At 34.3% G+C, this 18,906-nt stretch overlaps 1 protein-coding gene across 5 annotated transcripts in view; it reads left to right on the top strand.

The window, feature by feature from the left end:
* LOC108972892 overlaps positions 1–18,906 on the top strand; it is a 98,450-nt gene that overhangs the window by 35,846 nt on the left and 43,698 nt on the right. The gene's annotated exons all lie outside the window — the stretch shown is intronic.

Here is an 18,906-nt window from a genome sequence, read left to right as displayed (position 1 = left end):
AAAAAAACAATATTATTATAATTTATGAATGATCGAAGGACTAGTAAAAATTTTCGTTTCTGACAAGCAGGCGGATCTGTGAACACTCAGTTAAAAAAATTGTTACAAATGCGCTCATATTCCCGAAACCGTGTCGTGCCGTGTGAGCTTCAAATTTTCGGAAAATATTCTTAAACACTCGTTTTTTTAAGGTTATAATGTGTATTGGGTAGTTGAAAACGTAAACTTTTCGTATTTTGTCAATAGATGTCGTTGCAATCGTGTATTTACAGTGCTATTAATCACATTGCGTTATACCATAAAGGAGAGATTTTGAGCTTCATTTAATTAAATTCGGGGAAGTTAAAACAAAAAAGTTACAGCTGTTCACAAATGAGTAAAAATAATGAAGAAATTAGCTATATTTTGAAATTTTTGTATAAAAAAGGGAAGAATGCCACGCAAGCCATCAATGAAATTTGTGAAGTTTACGGAGACGATTTATCAGTTCGTGTAGCACAACAATGGTTCGCTCGCTTCCGTTCTGGAAAATTCGATGTGAAAATTCGTTGAAATCACACAAGCAGCCGTGACATCGTTTAGGAACTTAACATTCATCATCAAACGGTTTTGAATAATTTAAAAAAGATTGGCTACAAAATGAAGCTCGATGTTTGTGTACCACATGAATTGTGGTGAAATATTTAATGGATCGAAGTAACATCTGCAATTTTTTGAAGCAATGAAATGAAATCGAAACATTTCAAGAGAAGAAAATTGGACAATAATGTGAAAAAGATACTGGTTCAAGCATGGTGAAGCAAATGGTTGGAAAGCCATGATTGAGGCCTCGAAAAGTTATGCTAAATGTTTGGTGCGATTGGAAAGGAATCATCCAATAAGAGCTCCTCCAGGCTGGTCGAACAATTGGTTCTACATTTTACAGTCAACAATTGATGAGATTGAAGCAAGCAATCGAAAAAACGGCCAGAACTGATCAACAGCAATGGCTTCGTATTCCATCAGAACAACGCTGGCCCACACACATATTTGATGACTCGACAAAAGCTGGGAGAACTTGGCTGGGAAGTTTTAATGCATCCACCATATAGTCCTGACCTGCACCATCGGACTACCATTTGTTAGGTCAATGCAAAACTCTATTAATTAAGTAAAATTGTCTTCAAGAGAAGTCTGTGAAAATCACTCGCCGAGTAACCAAAAAAGTTTTACACTGATGGAATAATGTCTAGCGAGAAAAAAGAGTTGAAGTTTGATTAGAAAAGACTTTTCTACTACACTATATAACCCCTTAAGCCACGACCCGTAAGTTTTGGTTAAAATTAAATATATTTAATATGCCAGAATTCACCAGAAAAATACTGTATTGTCGAATTAAATTAAAACCTTATTTGATGCGGCGATCGGTGTATAGTTCTACCATCGTCGGCTACCTTAACATAATTTTCTAATTCGTAATACATAATACTCCAAAAATAGTGACTTATCCTTTCTTATAATTTAAGGGCTCCTCTGCATATAACTGTACATTTAATGGTCAAGTGTGGTGTCCCTGTGCTTAACAGTAGGCAAAATGTACCATTACAAAAAACATGTATTCATTAACTCTTTAAGCTTTCTAAATTTTCATTCAAATGTGTCAGTTATTTCCGCCGACAGCTACACAGCCCGAAGCAAACACTTAACCATCAACATTTCCTCGAGCAGACATACATACTAATAAAATTACGAAAACATCCTATTCCTTTATTCAATTGTGCATTTAGCTCATAAACCATAAACAATTTGTAAAGCAGAAGACTAACAATAATAACAACAATATAGCTTAGTAATCAACGGTAATAAAAAAGTGAATTAACATTACCATTAAAAGGTTACAAAAATACAACAGGCTTCGGGCTTCCCCGCAAACATATATGATCATACTCAAATACATACTTACAACAGAGTTCAAAAGCATTTTTATCACATCGCCGTCATCATCTTGTTCATAGCTAAGAGCGAGCGAAGAGGACTCTCAAGTATTTAGCGGTAGCCAGCCGTTTCTGGTATTGAACAATTCAGTGAATGCCGTTTACGATTCCACTTGCCACACGACTTTTCGAGCAGTCATTCAGTTTTTGTTTATGTTATGCACAAATGTCCTGTTTCTTTCTTTCTCTAATTTTTACTACGTTACAATGTTTCCCATTTCGCGTCTTCCTATTTAATATTGTGCAATACCGTTTGTTCACTTTTACCACAATGACTTTCAGGCTAGAGGCTCTTAAGTAATTTACAGTTATCCGAATTTGGCGGTGATTGTGTTGTGTGTTGCTTTTAGAGTTTCGCGGTTTACAAATCGTAAAACGGTAGCTCAAGTGCACATCCGTGGCCAGGTGTACAGCTCATTGCTTGTTAATGGTATTTACAGTGTATTGAACTGATCTTGTATGGATCAAAAAATAGTAACTTGTTATTCATTCAGTACTTTATAAGAAGGTATAACAATTTTTCTTTCAATTTTTACGAATTGGTTAGGGCGTTCATAAAAACTTTTAGTATACAGACACATAATTGTCAAATCTGACCCGAATTGTACTTCAAGCATAACTTAGAAGATATCTATTTCCTAGATTGGCACAAACTTTTTTATATTTGTGTGAAGGTTTTGATAACTTTTTGTTTGGGACATGAAGAGTTTGTCTGGCAATTTTTACCATGTAAAAAGAAACGTGTTTAAGTTTATTTTGCTCAAAGATTTAATTCTTCGTTATGTTGATTCGAATAGTTTATTCAAAATGCGTTTCTATTGTTTTTAAATTCAACTAATTTCTGGTTTCGATCAATCTCTAACGTCTGACTTCAAAATTATAAATTTGATAGTGAGAAAGCTGGAGGGTATTTTTCTAGACATGTGCTTCTCAGGAAAAAATATAACGCATAAAATTTAATGTTATGGTAAAGAATTTGGCTTTACTATAAAGATACGAGTTTGCAATTATGTTTTAAAAATTACTTTGGGCAAGAAACCACCTCCGCTGACTCGAATAAATCGCCAATTTTCAACCACTGTTTGCAGCTACTTCACATAATCTTACAGAAAGAAAAGGCCAGCCGTGTTAAATCACACTATCTTGGGGATCACCAAAAGTTTCCTTCAATAATTTGCTTATTTCGTTGAGTTTATGGCATGCAGCGCCGCCTTTTTCCAAACAAATGTCATCATTATCAACACCTTCCAATTCAGACAGGAACAAGCCATTATTTATTGACAATAATATTATGGCCGGCTTCATTTTATGGGTTTATATACAGTTAGAAGCAAATTTCTAGAATTTCAATTTTGGACCAAATAATCGTTTTTAGACGAAAATTTCGGTTTTGTTTATATTGTATATAAAAAATATTTATCGGTGAGAAAAAATTTTCGATTAATCACTCAAAAATATATTTAAGAAGTCCGTGTTACATTGTGACCAAACCGATTAGTCGTTTCTGAGTAATGTTGAGTATTTTGAAAACACTATTTTGAGAAAAATGCTTATAAAGTTTGGCCTTGTACTTCCAAGCACTCTGAAACGCCTTTTCAAATTTGCGTATATATAACTTCTTAAAAGAACATGGATCTTTGATTTACTCTATCCATAGATCACACCAAATAATTACTTTTTTTCTTTAAGATTGGTTTATCATCACTCCAAATGCGACAATTTTCTTTGTTTACGTAACCATTCGACCAAAACTGAGCTTCACCGTTGAACAAAATTCTCTTGAAAATCGGTATCAGCGGCCATCTCGATTTTGTAACTCGGCAAATTATTCATTAAGTGGATGGGCACAGCTCCAATTGTTGCGTGCGTTGCCGAATGACACATTCGGTTCTTCTGGGATACCCTGCTCCACAACTGTTATGACATCTAAACCAGCTTTGGTCATTGAAGATCATTCGCTATCGCACTATGCAAGCTTTTATTTTTTTCTCTAAATCTTCCTAATCAAAAGTGGGGTCTCTCATCCAAGGCTGTTGTTGCGTTGTCATTGGTGTGGTTTTTTTACGTGGCGGGTCCCAAACCCAGCGCACAACCCTATGCAGGGAATGTTTCGCCTTCTCACTTTAGCTCACCTTCAAACGGATGTTCTTAGGCTACCCAGAGGATACTTGGTCAAGGACCGGAAGTCGTGAGCTGCTTGAGTCATATGTAAAAGAATCGTTTCTGGCCACTCCCACTTGAATGACGATCAGAAAACTTTCCTCACTTGCGTGAACTTCTACACATGACTCCATTCACCAAGAAGAAATCTTCCTAATTTTTTTTCTAAGCAAAAACTGTCGAAACAAAGGTCAATTTGTCAAATTCCAAAAAAACAAAAAGTTTCCATAGCGCGATAGCAACCTTGGTACAGATTAATAATCTTTTTAAAATGTTTGTTTTAGATCAAAATTACGGCCGCAATCGTGGACATCGTACAGGACCGTTTTTCAATTATCATTTCAACAATTTATTCCACTATTAACGAAACACACGAAATTCAGTGATGTTTCGGGGGGTCACACTGAGACGATCCCTTAATATTCCTAATTTCCTAATACTATCTGAAAAAGGCGTTTGTATGGGAAGCTTTTTCATTTGATAGGGGTTCTTCACGAAATTTCGGTAAAATTATTATCTAAAGGCTTTCTTTACTCCTAAGAAATTTTTCAGATTGGATCACTGTAGCATATGACTACATTAAAAACTGAACTATCGGAATGAACTTGATTATTGGGAAATTTTTTAATTTCACGTGATATCTTTAAGATATATGACATGAATTATTCTGCTGCCATACAAATTGAACGATCAAAATCAAGTTCTTGAAAGGAGTCTTTTGTATTTCTGAAGACCATTATATCATAGCTTCGATGCAACCTTTGTTATAATATATAATATATATTTTTTTTTTTTGGGAGAATCTGACCTGCTTTGTATAGCAATATTGTATTGAAACTAAAAACTAAAATTTTAATTTCTTATTATTATAAGTACATTGATTTGAAAGTGTTCAAAAGTTGTTGGTGTTATTGGCTTAGCTAAGGCACGTTGCACTTGACTGAGAGCAATTGGTTGTTCATTATTCTCACTTTCTATACCCTCAAAGCCCCTGCAATTTTCCTCATTATACAAATTAAACCGACGTACGTCCCTATAGGTATATATGTGTATTGAAATTGTAGCTAAATGCAACCCAATCACATATTAGCAAAATTTTTTTAAATTTTTTTTCTTTACACGCTTGACTAGTCAAAGCGCTCAAGTGGAATTATTTCGGCTTTGATTTTCATTCAATGAATTGACATGCAATATTTTCAAGCCATACACTTGCACCCCTTCAGCGGTACAATCGCTCATGTTAGCTAAATGTACATATGTGTGTATGTGTTTATTGTTCTTTCGGCTATTGGGCCATTTTTTCCGGTTAGTTTGTCTAGTATTTGGCCTTTGTAGTCGTTATATTGATTTTCACACCGGTTTGCCTCAACTTTTTTTCTCCAGCTGTTGAAGCTATATATACAGCTATTGTGTTTTTTCGCTATTTTTACCGTTAAGACTTGAGTTTATTGTGGGAATATGACATGCAACATGCTGATGTTATGCCTGCCTATAATGCAGCGCCGAGGAAATTGCAACATATAACGATTTCCGTTCACCAAGCATTCACAGTTTAACTGCATTTATATATAAATATTCATATCTGTACTACACATATGGGTTTATTTTTATAATCTATGTATTGAACAATATAATGTATGTGTAATTAATATGTAAGTTCGCTTTTAACATTTTGAATTGCAATGAATTCTTACAGATTACTGTAATTTCTATTAGTAATTGGCAGAAAAAAAACAAATGTGGTTAAGAGGTTAGTCCACTCAAGAGCCTTCGAAAAAGTGTTGTTAAAAAGTGTTTTGGAGTACAAAAAAAAAAAAAAAACAAGAAATCCAATGTCTTACATTCAGGCTTTTTTATATGTATATGTAATTGGTGGTTACTGATCTAGTTTTCGGTATTAACTTTGTTATTTGGGTCGTTTTGGGCGACGGTGATTTTTTGCCCTCGTGGTATCTGAAACAAAATAAAATTCGAGCGCTTCATCTACATGAATAATAATTTTGTTCTGTCAGTTTGTATGACACCTACATCCTCTTCGATTCTAATAAGTGAGCAGATGTTTGGCTACAACAGGACATATACCTTACAAAATTTTCGATCGATAGATATCACAAATATATACAGACTAACGGCCTGGACATGGCTAAATCGAGTCAGTTCGTTATGCTGATCATTCATATATAACAGATTTTTCGATAAGAGCGCTACAAATTCTTTATTCTTGTGAAAGTACTTTCGATGTCATTATTATGTTTGAATTCGATTTATTTTGCATGTGTATCATGGGCACACTTCCAGCAGTCCAGACGCTGAACCCAATTTTCGCTAATTTCAAGCATAAATAGGCCGATATTGCTGCAATTTCATATTCGATATTCGTACGAAGTTCATCAATCGATGCTGGCTTCTTGGCGTAGACCATAGACTTGACGTAGGCGCACAGGAAATAGTCTAACGGCTTCAAATCGCGACCGATGCGGCCGATTGGTTGGCTATTTCGTGAGATGACACGTTCACCAAACTTGGTTTTCAATAAATTGATTGTGACATTCGATGTGTGGCTTGTGGCGCCGTTCTGTTAGAACCACATTATGTCCGTATCAAGGTCTGGCGAAAAATATTCCATTCACAGAAACATGCCAGTCTTGATCATGATAGAAGAAGTAATAGTCAATGGTGAATCTGGTGGTCAAGCTGCGTCAGTTTTTGCGTCAATTTGATATTTTAATGATCAAGATCTTTTCGCAAAATTCGACACAATGACATCACAGAGATTCCCAAATTCTCGACACTACGTGCACTTCTTTGTCTCACTGCCACGAAAACATTTTGTACCGTTTCTGTGGACTTAAATTTTTCCACTAGACCCTCAAATGTTGATCTGACAGGATGATTATGACGATCATAAATTGGACGTAGCAGTCTTAAAGTTGAGACCACTTACTCTGAATTTCGTTAGTAAATTTTAGTAATTTCGACTCGTTGTTGGATTACTGCTGATTGGATAGGGAAAATTTTTATTTACGTATTCTATCAATTGAATAATGTTTTAGGACATAACAGTGTACCTTAGTTAAAAAAGCTAAGTAAATACTTGTCTGGCCAGTACCTCAAGTTAAGTTCGGAAAAGTTTATCCATACACAACGTTTCTGAAAAATAAATTTAATGGTAAGAGTTTGTGTCAAAAAACTGCTAAAATAATTTTTATTACTTTAGAGAAAAAAATACAAAAAAAAAAAAAATTAATGGAATCCAGAGCACTCCTTCTATCACATAAAGTTAAGTGTTTTTATGAACATATACCTTTAATAGATCTAAAACTTCCAAATATATTTCAAAAATTATGATGACTCTTTTACTAGCACACAAATTAGTAAACATTTAAAAGGGACTGACACGAATGACTTGACTGCAATAAACCTCTTTACTACTTTTACTACTCTTATAATATTTCAGCAGTAATTGTAAATGCATCTGGCTCCCATCTGTCTGAAAGCATCAATAACATTCTGCTTTAGACGAGTTGAAGCCGGCGTCTTTGTACTAAAGTAAAGTGCAATAATTACTATACTTAGCCACGTCTAGTTAAGTTAGTCCAGTCATTTATCATAAGTAATGAAGAGCTAAGTGGTATAAGTCAGCTGCTAATGATATGGGAGTTCAGGCAATAAAATTTGTTTTAAGACAAACTATGTGTATGCATATGTGTGGACTTATAAAATTATATTACTAAGTTTTGAAAATGAATTTTAAATGTGTGGGAAATAAAACAATTTCCATTTGATGAGAAAAAGTGAAAAGATAGAATTATAAATTTTTTTTTTTTATTCGGCTGTTGAATTTCACTTCGCAATTAACATATGAGTATAATATGTATATCTTTTTTATGTTGTAAAAATTTGTATCAAGTATGCAGATAATTTAAATGTAAATGTACACATCCATATGGAAAATATGAGGCATACCAATGGTCATTTTTTATAAAGCGCTACTGTTGTTGCTAACATTGCTTCTTCATAGAAAAACTTGTAAGTGGGTTAAATGTGGATTTTTTTTTATTATAACATTTGAGTTGGGTTTTGTATTTTTAATCGAAGGCCACAGAATAGACAATGTTTAGTCACAGATACCTATGAAACTCTTCCATAATATGAAGACCCATTTCGAAAAGCTTTTCTGAAGATATTAAGTTATTATTAATTGTGATAAGTAGTTAGTAAGAAATCAGAAATATGGGCATAATGTGCCTTATCCTATTTCGCTGGCGTAAAATTTTTTCCGATTTTAATCAAACTAATATGATTTATGGGATCAACGTTGGATCTTCAAACAAAAAAAAAAACATATTTTCTATCAAGAATACTGGCGTTATTTCGATAGAACTTCTTTTAAGGGGTGATCCATTTCGAGGTTCTCTACTTTTTTAAATAAAAAACATAAAAACTTTGAACTTAAATAAGGTATGTTTATTATCATTCGAAAAAAAAAAACTTTTTTTGGCATTAATTTCATGAAGATAATACCTTTCAAATGTTGGCCGCGGCTACGTCTCAAATGGTCCATCCGTTCAGTTCAACTTTCGATGACTCGTTCGAGCCTTTCTACTAGTTACTGACGAATAATATAACGTATTGCTCCAAGTCCTGAATCGAAGTGGAATTTTTTCCATGGACTTTATTTAGACTTTACATATGCTCACAGGAAAAAGTCTAATGGTGACCAATCGATTGGCCCAAAACTTAAAATTATCTGTTCCCTGAAGTGTTCTTTCCATGAATCTTTTGATTAATGCGATGTGTGGGAAGTGGCGCCCTCTTGTTAAAACCTAGTGTTGCCGAGATAACGGGCTTCAATTCAGGCATAAATAAGTCGGTTATCATGGCGCGATCGTCATTGACGTTTACGTTCTTACCGACTTCATTATTGAAGATATATGGACACAAAACCGTTGTTTTTTTTCTGAACAAAATGGCAATTCTTGTTTTTCTTCAGGTCGCCCTTCGAATCAAATGCGGCAATTTTGCTTCTTTGCAAACGCATTGTGCCAGAAATATGCCTCGTCGGTGAATTTGGCTCGCAAACGTCGGAACTTTAGTAATATTTTCAGTAAGCCCCGTTTCGAAATTCTGGAAATATATTCCAATTTAGGAGAAAAAACTGGATAAATTGATTTTTTACTTATGACTTAATTTCTCGAGGGACATTTTTGAATGCGCTACTTCAGAATAAAACGTTATTCGATATAACCGTATCCGTCTGTCTGCCTGCTGTCTATATATATATGCGAAATAGTCACTCAATTTTTGAAATATTGATTTCATTTTTTGGAACCACCGATATGGAAGCACTGTGGTATATAGTTGTCATATAAACTTAACGATCAAACTCAAATTATTATATGAAAAAGTTGTTTTTTCTAAAATCCGTCGCTCGACGCTCGGGAGGCAATAAGCCTAACAAACATATCCGTGAAAAAGCTTCTTTAAAATTCTTCCACTATTTTGTTTCAACTTCAAATTTGATATATCCATATTTATCTTCCAATATTGCTACGAACGTATGCTATTATCTAAATGTTAATTTTCTCGCTTACACGCAATAATATGTATTTATACCTGTTATTTGTTACAATTAACTGACATTATTCCTCCAAGTTTGTTTCTTAAGTCTTTTGTTCTGAAATTAAAACTATAAAAATCATTGTGTTAAAAATATTGAATATATGTATATCACCTATTAGCAAGTGCACAAATAATAATGAACCATGACAGAATTATGTATTAAAAATATAACAACATCAGCACAGTAGTTCTCTAAATGCCTGAACCTTTGCACCGCACTTGCTTTACAGATGATTTTATGTAACTACTGAGTAATCGTTAAAATTAAAAATTACCGGCACATCGATGAAATGTTGTTGCTTTTATTTTTTTTTCGACTAACTAACGTCAGCAATGCAATCAACACTATTTTAATTGCTTAAGTCAGGCTGACACGGAGGCAGGCACGGCAAATAATACAACAGCGCTGCCGATGCTGTCAGCCAACCGTGCCCCAAACCCCAAATAACGTAGAACACATTATTACAATTGTATATACATATGTATATTTGCACACGCGCCGAATGTGGCAACCGCGAAGGTGCAGGTAGGCTGGCACCCGGACAAGCAGAAATGTCAGTAGTGCGGGCGTCGTTGATGCCTGTCCGTTACATTTGCAATTTTAATTGAAAATCATTGTAAGGCGATTGATCGGTCTCGGAACGTGAGCGCTTTTTGCAATTATCTGGGCGAAAGTAACACCTATGCAGTCCCTAGCTTAATGTGATCATTAAAATCAGTGCAATCATTATCACTTAAAAGGCCAAACACGCATGCGCTTTGATTGGAGCGGCGCGCAATAAATTACACCGCAATTTTTGTTCAACTAGGGCGTTTAGCAAGAACGTGCTTACGTCAACGACAACAATTCTAGAAGTTATTCTACTCATTGCTCTTCGCATTCCATCACCTTTGATGAGTACTTGGCTGTAGAGTAGTATGAAAGAGTAGGCGTTGATTGATTATTAGCGCGAATAACATTTATTCCAGATTTGGTGACACTGTTGGGTTAGACCGCCCTCAGGCAGCTGGGTGGCAGTGATGTCTTCGATAAAAAAAATGTTATTGCACAAATCAAGTGCTTCTACGGGCGTCCGGCACTGTGATATATTAAGAAAATATTTCATTGTTGAAATTGTCCCAGGAAACTGAAAATTAAATTTTATTAGAGAGTAATTGTTGTTGTTGTATAAATATATATCTTTTAGTTAGGTGTGATAGTCTTAATATATTTTTGCTTTCTAGACTGTAAAAAGTGCCAATAACTAATACTAAGTTCGAATGCAATAGGATATTCTTATAACTTACTATGACAAAGTCGGGTAAACTTAGCTGTTGGCAAAATGTTATATTAAAAGGTGTTGCGAAAGCATTCGACATTCATTTTTTGTTCGAATGGTCTAAGTCAAGAGTTGATAGTTATAGATTTTTTCCGAAATATAAGATTTTTTACATACAGCCCTATATAGATAACAATATGTATATCCTTCTTTAGCTTCCTTAACTTTTTGAAGGAAATGATTGGAAATGATCTCTGGAGACACCCCTTCCCAGAGGAAGTGATCTCAGAATTTGTTTTTTCTCTGCTTTTATTTAACGAAACTGTTCTTTTGCGTTTCAAAAGAGACCAGACCTTTTCAATAAGTCGATGTTCAGAAATAAAGGTATTATCCTTTTGAATCATCAAATATTCACCTTGGCTCATTGAGCCAACGACAAAAACCAAGTCACCTAGTTCATTATACGCCACAAATCCCTAAAACATGACAGAGCCTCGGTCATGGCTCACTTTTTTGACAAACAGATAGTTTTTTTTGCCTTACCATCTTTGGCAATATTATAAAAAACTTGTTTTGTGATGAGTTATACTCAAAGGAGCTTTCATCTGTCCATAGAACACTTCTCTAGAACTCCTTTGGCTTGTGCAGATAGACTTTTACAAGGGCCAGTCTTTTAAGCTTGTTTCCCTTCAATATATACGGCACGCCTTTAGCTTTAACTGTCCTAAAAGCTCCTTTTTTCAAACGTTTTCGAACAGTGCGCTCACCGATTGGGTTCTTGATCTTCAAATTCCATTGAAATGCCAGGAATAGTTGGTTATATTATTTGGATCCGCAGCAAGTTGCTGCGTATACAAGTCTTGGTCCAAATTTACTTTTAGTAGCACTATCAAAATGCTTTGCTCTCGCTACTATGTTTCTATATAATTGTATAGTATATACATACATATGTATATGTATTTATATCTTAAAAACATTCGACTCACTATGTCAACTTCATTTGCGTTTTTTGTACGCTTTTGCAATAAATGCAATAGATGCAATTTGACAAACGGCAAATGTGTGCTGGCGTTAAAAAAAATTAGTAATTATAGGTGACAGCAACTGCAACTGCGTTCAAGACAAAAGTGAACACATGTTGTTGCAACAAAAGTCATCAACGCGACATACATTTTAATTATTTGTAATGTACATACATTTTACATGCATTCACTGGAAAAACATTTGTCGTTGACAGCAAAAAAATTGTCACTTCAAATTTCCTACATCCGCAGCGGCGAGTTTCCAAATGTAATTGACCAGTAAAAATTGCAACTGACAGCCCAACTAACGGACCGGTAGTGCGTCTGGATGAGTGCTTGCAAGCAATGTACAAAAAATGACTGTGTGAAGTTTTGCAGACTCATTCATTTTGGAAGAAGTAAAAAATATAAACGCTTTTGCTTTTATTAAGAAAAAGTTACACGGATCTAAGTCAGACGAATTCGGAGGTTGCGATACGATATTGGTTGCAATTTTGGTGAAAACTCAAGTTCGATGTTCCAACGATGTCATTATTTTCTCTGACTGTTAATCGTCAATTCACCAATTCTTTTATTTTATTGATGTGTTGATCTGTTCATCATTTGATGTTGATGACCATCGTATAGGTGATTCGTCGACAATGACTTCTTGGCCCTTATTGAATAGTTTGTACCTATTGAAAAAACTTGCTTCCGACAAAAAATTATCACGGAAGTTCTTTTCCAACATTCTGAACGATTCGGCACCAGACATTTAATCCCGCCTAAATTTTTAAGGGAACTTCTTTGTTGAGTAATTTCACTCATCGTAAAAATCGCCGAATGCACTTTATATACGAGAGACAAGCGTGCACTAAACACTAATGATTATTTTGATATGACATTTGACATAGATTTCACTGACAGTCGTATTAACCAAGAAAAATGGGTTTCCCGCGAAATTTAATTGAAAAATATTTACTATTTTTTGCCCGCGTTTGAGTGAGGAATTCGACTATTCGGAGGTCGCCAAAGATAAAATTTATAAAATCATGTTTTTTTAAACACCTGGGTTAAATGCCATATATATTTAAACAAAATAGCTGTAAACAAAAAAATATTAAGAGGAAACTTTTCCACTCAATTCGTTTTCTTTCCCTAAAACTATCGCTATAAAATTTCAAGGTTGGCAAATATTGCAACAGATGACACACATGCCAAAAATTTTAAGCGCAAGTAAAACAATAATAAACAAGAACTTGATTGGCGCCAATTTGAGCAGCTGATCTGTCACATTCAATGAGCCATAGTGAAGCTTCTTTGCTACTATTGCGCAAAATAGTTGTAATAACAATTATCAGCATTCATGCTGCAATATCACACGCAAACGATCACTAGGATGTGTACGAAAGAAAAGTTTTTAAATTTTTAGAAATTTCCCTACAAAATCATTAAAAATTAAACATGTTTGATATCTGCAATATTTCCTCAGTTTTTCTGAGATTTTTTTTACATTTTTATTACCATAGGGTTTTCAATGAAGCAATACTAATACAATTTTCGAAGTTGGTCTGTTTAATGAATGTTTCCTGATTTATACTTTGATCTGATTTTTCTTAATCGACTGACTTACTCCGGAACAATAATTGCAAATCGAGGGTCGCATCACGCTCTACGTCCAATATTCGGTTTACTGTCTAGCAGAGTTGGTAATCCGAGTAGAATATCGAACAAGTCCCGACTGATTCAATCCGTCATCTTGTGCATAAACTGTATGTAGAATAGTTCGGCTTATTATCTTCTATGAAGCCGGTCATAATGTTAAAGTCAATGAGGAACGCAAAAAGTAAAACAATCTTCTTTTGTCAAAACGTTTTCAACTTAGAGGGTCTACTCTAATGTATATACCCTATATATTGTGGGTATACTCTTATTGTTGTCCGTAGCAAGCGTGTCAGCCGGTATAAATAAATAGAAACACAAAGCCGCAGCTATGAAAAAGAAGGTGCGCATGCGCACAATGACACACAATTTAATGTCTCAGTAAGCGTTGTCTGGCGTTATTTTACGTTTTTTGGTTTACTTACAACAATTTATGACATTCAGAAAATTTCTTGCAACTTGCTGCAACATCAACATTAACACATCGACAGCACCAGCGTAAGCTCACTTGCAGTGACAACAGTCATTACGGTGTTAGCGGCAACTGATACAGTCAACATCAAGTGTCTGCCAAAAAAGTGTGCTTTTATTTATTATTTGCCACTTTTACTGCTGTGGCGGCTGATTGTGCTCTTAAAGTTGTTTTGCTTGTTTTTTTGTCTTTTGGTCACACCGTGTTCTCTTTGAAGTCTTACACCCATAACGCTATACCGACTTGTTTGTGCAGAGCGATTGTCTGTGTTGTTGCTGAAGTAGAAATTACACATTTTTATAATCTGTTGTTGACTTGAACTGATTCCCAGCTAAATATCGCAATAGATGCTCTGCTATACATATGGCAAGATATGATTGTTTGCTTGAGCGTTATGTTTATTTATGCGAAATTTCGCAAATGTTGAAGAGGATTTGTTGACTTTGTTGATTGTACGATTGTTGTGTTCAAGAAGTCTCAATGTTATTAACGATAATGCTGTGTCATCAGAAGTGTGCTTGACAATCACTCAAATCGGCTCTGTTCTGCACCAAAACAGCTGCGATGAGTTGCAATTGGTAATGAGCTATAAGGATTAATATCAAATTGTTAGGAACTTTTTTTGTTAATTAAATTTTCACATATAAGAATTTAATTAGCTTAATTAAAATTTTTGTTCAACAAAAAATAATATCAAATTTTAGCTTTCTGTTTAAAATTGTTTAACATTTGCTTCATTGAAAAATTAATATTGTTTCTAAGAGGCTCATTTACTTCAAAATTTCATGAAAATCAATAGGGGTATTCGCTTGCTCTTGCAAGATTGCAGATTGCAAAAATCCTATACCGAAATATACAAGGGCACGAGAGCACCCACTGAATAATCTACTGATACATGAACGGCTGATTCGATCAATTTATTGTGAATGATGGCTATTGTGAATTGGCACACTTTCTGTATACATTTTTAACAAAAAAAACTGTAACAAATCTTTATAATTTAAGTAGAAATTATAAAATATATTTAAAACTTACCTTCCTCAACGATTTAACGACGTAATATGTCTTTATGTAAAATGACAGCTAAAACGGGGTTGCAATTATATTTTTGCGTGACATTGCACCCAAATATACATGGGTTTTGGTCTGACATATTTTACAGCCATTGCAAATAATTTTCTGCATGTGTTTTTTCTTGTGCCGGTGCACCAAGAGGAAATATGTGCAATTCTTGCACCGTGCAAGGGTTTTGCAAGAGCAAGCGAATACCCCGAATATATTTTTTTTGTATATTTCTGTAGTATATACCTCTAAAAGTAAGATTCTACTTTATAGATTAACACTCTTTTTTATTATTATTATTTTTTTTTATCCACGGGGAAAGTCGTAAAAAAGGCAGTACTGAAGAACGTTTTTAAGTAACTTAGGGAAATTGTTAATAAAATTATCACTAACCGTGCATTTGATTTTGTTGTTTTTTTTTTCTTTTTTTTTGAGTTTGGAAATGAAATATTTTCAAGAATTTTGTAATAATCTTGAGTCATTTCKGTGACAATTAACTACAGTAATAAGCTGTTTAACTAAATAATATAATTTCAAAACTAGGTTGAGTAATCGGTCTGCTTTCTCTCTAGGTTTTAAACTTGGATTATTATTCGACTATTTAAACTTGTACCAGGTGAAATCTTCTTAATTCAAACATTATAGTTATTAGCTGCGATCATTTGTTGCTCTTTAGCATGAAATTCTCTTCAAAGGATCTTCCGACCCCTTTTGATAGATTTAAGAGTGCGATACTGAAGAAGATTTGCTTAAAAACTCCGTAGAAATAAAAAAATAGTTTATTATATTGCTAGAAAATGCATTTTTAGTTTCCTGTGTCATCATTGTTTTCAGCAAATATCTGCTGTTTAAGCTAAGTTAGATGACTGTTCCAGTGTTCGCACTTGGAAAAAAGAACTCTTTTATTTGATTTTATAAGGCGCAAAAGTGCTTTGTGGTCAGTACAAATTTGTTTAGGCGATTAATTTATATTCCCACCCCATCGGAGGGATATCAAAAAGTATGAGCTGCCACGCGTTTAAGCCTTAAAATCGCAAATGTAAGAAAATAAAGAAGGAAGTCTTGTGATGATTCCACCTTGCTTGATTAATGCAAGCAATGATCTGTTAGAAGCTGCACAACTGCAGATATTTTAGAACCGATTTTGGGTAAAAAAAGTCTTGTGTCAGCGCATGAACCAATAACAGCCTAGCGCTGGCCAGACTCGCGATGTCCAGCTATCCGGTAGTAAAACACCCTGAAGACAGGGGAGCACCGAACTGTACCCATTCCATTAATAACGGAGCTGGACACCACGATTTTGGTAGATATTTTGAGTTTGATGCGTTCTTGTTAGACTCGTCCCGAGAAAGATTGATTTGAGATTTGAGACATCAGCTTATAGGTTTAACATGCAAACAATTCAACAATCATCGTATGATTTTTTCTTGTTCCCCACACTGAAATTGCCTGAAATTGCGATCTGGAAAAATCGTTGGCATAAGTGTTTTTTATCTGATGGGGAATACTTTGTATAATATTGATGAATACTTAAATATCTTGCGTTTTATTAACAATTAGGTACTTTTTTGTCACAATATATTAGAGCGGGGTTGCTCCATAAGTGCTGCGTGTTTATTTAAGCTTATAGTTTGTTTCGTATAGCTCGAGAGTAACACTTGGCGAATCGAAGACAATTTCTGTAAATTCCAGGTTTCGTTTGAGAACACTTTTCATGATAAAATGTTCCCACACAACCATTAAGCGCGAATTACTTGTTAGATAACTCCCCCTAGCGGGAATATAACATACATAAACTAGTAATATGGAACATGTATGAACTTTAATTAACATATAATCGCTTATTTTTTTCAAACTACCGCATATCTGGTTACGTCTATACTGTTAACTTACTAATTATATTATACTTGTCATAAGTAGCTTGCGCATGCGTAATATGTTTGTTGCATTCATATGTGGCTATTAATCGGAGTATTAAAGTTAAGCACATTTAATAATGCGGCAATGTTGTTTAATATACTTTCATATACATAAAACACTAGTCTACACGAAATGTATATTTTTTCCTCAACAAGATTTTTTCGTATACATATTTAAAGGTTGTTAATGCTGCTATTATATTGAAAAGCTTAAGTAAATATTGGGTAGTCGAGAAAGTCTTTTCGTATTTCTAATCAAATAAATAAACAAATATGTGCAATTGCGATTGGCCGCTTTTTGCCATTTTTTCGCTAGGGACATTATTTCACCAGTGTAAAACTCATATATATTCATAAGTGTAAAATATCCAGAACGGAAGCGAGCGATCTATTGTTGTGCTGCACGAACAGAATTTTCTAAATATAGCGAATTTCTTCATTATTTTCACTAATTTTTGAACAGCTGTAACTTTTTTTGACTTTCCCGAACTTAGTTTTTTTTTTGGCTAAATGAAGCTATCACCTTTCCAACACTATATGGTATGACACAATGTGATTGGTAGCACTGGAGATATACGACTGAAACGACATCTATTAACAAAATACGAAAAGACTTTTTCGACTTCCTATTAACAAATTCGATCATCGTAGTGAGCTATAGCATATAGCTGTCTTACAAATTAAACGATGGAAGTCATATTTTTTCAAACTACCGATTCCACTCAAGCTGTTGTATGTGCTAACACAGCTCGAAACCCCACGCTTTTCCAATTAAACAGTCGCTGTTACCTAGTATGATAAATTACGAGCTAATTTATTGTTGTTTGCCCCAGAGGCATAGACGACTGTAATTTCACATTTAACTACCGATAATTTCGGTCTCAGATTCACTTCATACGATTATGACTAAGCATTATTTAAATGTTGCTATAATAGTGCAAATACCAGTAGTGATTAACCGTTACTTTTACATTTTATTTCCTGTAAACGTAGTACTTGAAATTGCTTGAATACCTAACAAAATTACAGGCAAAAGATCATTAGCATTACTGGCAATATGTATGTATGTATGTATGTATGTAAGAGCGTGTATGTGGTCCACCAAATGGGTGTGTTACGCAGTGGGAAACAAAATGTATAGAACAAAGTGGAAGAAAAAACATTGAAACTTGTTCTTTAATATGAATTAACTGGATTTTGTTTGAACTTATTTTATATAGTTTGCCACATAATTACCATTTGTTAAATACCTTTTTTTAGATCATTATTGAATAATAGCTTTAAGCGGAGTTGTGTTGCAACTTAAATAACACACACATACTCGCGCATATGCATGTATTTATCACTATTTTGTTCTAAACAAAAGGCCAACAACATCGCAAGTATGCGGGCATTTTAAAGTGCAAAAAGAGAGTGTTCAGGCTACACCCAGAAATGTCAATCGCCCCATTGACAGTTCACCATTCACCAGCCACATGGACTTTTGCTTTCAATTAATCTTTTCTATAGCCATTGTTATTGCGTGAGCAGCTAATTGCTGATTTGCTATATTTGGCAGCACAAACGTGTTAAGTTTGAGCTTAAGTAAAATGTTTATTTTTTTTTGTTTTTGTACAACCGAAACATGTATTCGCGCCTTGTGCCTTGTGCGAGCGCGTGCATGTTTCTAAAAGAATTTGAATTTATATTTTTTTATATATTTATATTCTTGTATTTTTGTTTTTAAAGTTTTTATATATATTGTGACAAAAAAGTATCCTGAAATTGTAATAAAAA

Source organism: Bactrocera latifrons, unplaced genomic scaffold, assembly GCF_001853355.1.
Source record: "Bactrocera latifrons isolate USDA-ARS-PBARC rearing strain unplaced genomic scaffold, ASM185335v1 scaffold_437, whole genome shotgun sequence".
Classification (NCBI taxonomy): Eukaryota; Metazoa; Arthropoda; class Insecta; order Diptera; family Tephritidae; genus Bactrocera; species Bactrocera latifrons.
The sequence above is the reverse complement of the archived record's forward strand: the minus strand, read 5'-3'. Positions and strand labels throughout refer to the sequence as shown.